Below are 4007 nucleotides of genomic sequence, written 5' to 3' on the forward strand. Positions count from 1 at the left end.
TTTTAATACTTATGCAAAATTTTGTTGTTTTTTGTTATTTTTTATTTTATCTAGTGAGCAGTGTATAAATTTAAAAAATTAAAAAAGTCTTTTTGGTGGTGATAATCAGTTTTGTCACGTAAGCAAACTAAATTAGATTTTACCTTACGTCAGTCAACTTTCTTCCTAACATTGTTTTGGTTTTGAATACATGTGGTGCGCAGCATGTTTTTTTTTCTACTACAGCCTAAAGTTTGAATTCAATTTTACCTTACGTCAATCGACTTTCTTTGTATCGTAGGTTTTGTTTTTTATTATCTACTTATATTTTTTTATGTTTTGTAATTTTTATCTTAAATATGTGGTGAGCGGTAAAAATAACTTTTTTATTTCCTTTTATTAAGGAAAAACTCTATTCTGAAGTGGAGGCAGTGTAATATTGAAAAGTTTTGTAAAGGAAGTTATTTCGCCACAAATAAAATGCCAATTCAAATGTTAGAAGTGATGCATTTCAGCAAGTGTTCTTGTTCCATTATATCAGACTCTAAAATATATTACAAATAGTTTTAAAATATTTACGGACATTTTTTGTGATAAATAACTTCAAAAAATATAATTAAATTAAAATGGTAAAATTATAAAAAACTTACAGAAAGTTACTAATATGTCTTCACACGTTCACAAAACATAAACAATAACAAATAATTCTAGAATGGTACATTGCGCGACATTCAGTAAACAAATAAAATTACAAGAAATCGAGCAATCTCTGAGTAGCAGATTCCTACTGAGTACTGAGCTACTGAGAGCGAGTTGGAGAGAACTGTCAGACTGCGGGTGCAAGTCACGAACTTGCATCTTTGGAAAAAATTTGTTTCCTTTGTAATGATTACTCCTTTAATTTTCTAACCTCATTTTTATTTGATATTAACCCGTAGCTACTACTGATGGGTCCTGAGGACCCATCCTATTTTTAAATAGGGTATATTTTTTAAGTTTGGCGACATTGGATACTCGCTGTCTCGGTACTCCTCCGCAATACCATACGTGTGATTTCGCCGGCATAGATTCATACTTCAGTATTCGTTCGTGTCGGCGAGGTTCGAGGTAGTAAATACGCGACAAGTTAATAACTGCTTATTGGTTTGAAAGTATCTATGTCGTTCTTATTTCTTGCAAGGTATTTATCTATTTCACAAGAATAGGTACTAGTGGCCATAAGGTATAAGTTAATAGATATAAAATGTGTTTTTTTACTATCTTTCAGTAAATGCAACGCAATGGCGTCCAGTTCTAGGGCATTGTCAGAAGATGCGTTAAGAAATATTTTAGAGTCTGAAGACTTTTGGGAAAGTATGGAAGACTCAAACCAAATGGGCTCGAGCAAGAAAAGTGTATCCGTTGATATTCCAAACAGAGAAGCTGTGTTAGAGGAACTAGAAAGATTGGCTAAAGAGAGTGACGCGAATAAAGAGGACAATGAACTACTGAGCAACCACAATTCCGAAACAGAGCAAGAAAACTCCGATTCGGAAGAAGAAGAGTTGCCCATCAGGAACAGTTGGTATGGGAAAGACAATACCAAATGGTCAAAAACAGCAGGCATTAGAGATAGGACCCCTGCTCATAATTTGGTTACTATCTTGCATGGCCTTATTGGCCCTGCTCGTAATAATCCTCCACGTAAGCCTGTAGATGCTTGGAGTCTACTAATTTCTATTGAGATGATACAAAAGTTAGTTGATTTTACCAATTTGAAGATAACATCCACCAGAGAAAACTATAAAAAGTCTAAAAGGTTTGCTCAGTCACAAACTAAAGTTTGGCCTTCGTTTACTGAAAATACCAACATATGTGAAATTAAGGCGTTTTTTGGGTTGTTGTATCTTCAGTTCATCTTTAAATCTAATCATGAAGACGTCCGTTCTATGTGGGCAACAGTTGGGACAGGAAGACCTATTTTTCGTGCTACTATGAGTCTGGCCAGATTTTCGTTTTTATTGAGCTGTCTCAGATTTGACAATGTAGAAACCCGAAAAGAAAGAGTAAAAACTGATAAGTTGGCCGCTGTGTCGGAATTATTTGATGAGTTTGTAGCTAGATCAAAGTCATGTTATTCACCGGGAATTTACCTAACTGTAGACGAAAGGCTTGTACCGTTTCGAGGAAGGTGTGGATTTCGGATGTATATTCCGAACAAACCTGCCAAATATGGAATTAAAGTGCAGGTTTTGGCTGACGCTAAAACGCATTATCTCGTTGATGCAGATTTATGCCGGTTCCGAAATAAAACTTGATGGTGCAACAAAGCCTACATAACCTACTTAGGCTTGTGGAGTGTGAAAGGCACCAACAGGAACATCACCGGGGATAACTGGTACAGTTCAGTGGAACTCGTCGACGAACTCAAGAAAAACAGTTTGACGTACGTGGGAACCTTACGAAAAAATAAAAAATCTGTACCATCTGAATTTTTACCGAACCGAAAACGTGCAATTCATTCATCAACGTTTGGATTTACTTCTTCAACCACTATAGTGAGCTATGTGCCAAAAAAAGTAAAAGCGTTATATTACTTTCTAGCATGCATCATGACAATTCTGTCAAAGAAACAACCAAAAAGCCGGAGATAATTCATTTTTATAATGAAACAAAATCTGGAGTTGACGCATTTGATGCGAAATGTGCGTTGTATTCAGTATCCTGAAGAACTAACCGTTGGCCAATGGCAATTTTTTTTGCTATATTGAACATTGCAGGTGTAAATTCTCGAGTATTGTACCAATTTGCATCAAAAGGTAAAGAAATAAAACGATACTCATTTATCAAAACTTTTGGGAAACAATTAATAAATGAACATTTGCGACTCAGAATGGCCAACAAGAAGGTGCACTCAAATGTACGAATCATTGCTGAACTTTTGGGGGTTGCGAATCCAGTCTCTGAGCAGCCTCAAGTACCTCCTGAAAAAAGTAAAAGAAAAAGATGTGCCATATGCCCCACTAACAAGGATAGGAAAACTGCTATCCAGTGTGACATATGTAAGTTGCCCATTTGCAATCAATGCTGCCAGCACAGATATAACTAGCTATATAACTAGTATATTTTTAAGTTCGTGGTGCCGGTATAGGGAAATACGATAATGACACTTCAAATGTCATATATGTCAGTCAGTTAGTGGTTACCCGTGATAATTTTTAATGGTTTCAAAAACCTACATATTTACCAAACTATATATTTGTGTTGTGTGTCAAAAACTGTCTAATGACCACTACTCACGAACTTATAAATATACCTGGTCCTGGACTGCCAATTCAATGAAACATAAATGACCACTACTAGGGGGCCGCCATTTTGCGTGATTGTGTCCTTTCGATGTTGGTCAGTAGTTATCTTACCACGTTTCTGTGACACATGCCATCCACATCTGAAGAAGTGGATGGTATTTGTTCTTAAGCTGTGCCGTAGAGGTCATGCAGATCTGAAGAAGACACAATATGTCGTCGACAGAAGTGTCCTTTAGGCCGAAGAAGTGATGATGTAACGCTGAAGAAGTAGTAAGAAGAAGAAGAAATTATGATTAATTGCCAAAGAAGTCATCAGCGTGTCTCATCAATTTCTTCAGATGTGGATGGCGTTCCGTAGCCGAAGAAGTTATGACGCAACGCCGAAGAAGTAATTAGCATAGGGTGTGGTCGGTGAAGGTGCCTGAGGCAACATATCACCTAACTTAATATGAAAACTCTTTGTGGCAAAGCCACTTTTTTTACTATTTGCGCATATTTCTGTTAATTGCTAAGGTTAAAAAAACCAATTTTGGTCTACCGCGCACCTACCAAAACGTCCGTACCGTTTTAGTATAATATTACAAACATATTTTACCGTCGAGTGCGAGCAAAGCGGTATCGGCAACCGAGACGACGACGACCTTGCTTAAATGTTTATTACTAATTTATATGTGAATAGTAATACTACTAATAGGTACATACTTTTGATGAATACGTTTAATAAAACACATTGTTGTAGAA

Source organism: Anthonomus grandis, chromosome 3 (assembly GCF_022605725.1).
Source record: "Anthonomus grandis grandis chromosome 3, icAntGran1.3, whole genome shotgun sequence".
Taxonomy (NCBI): domain Eukaryota; kingdom Metazoa; phylum Arthropoda; class Insecta; order Coleoptera; family Curculionidae; genus Anthonomus; species Anthonomus grandis.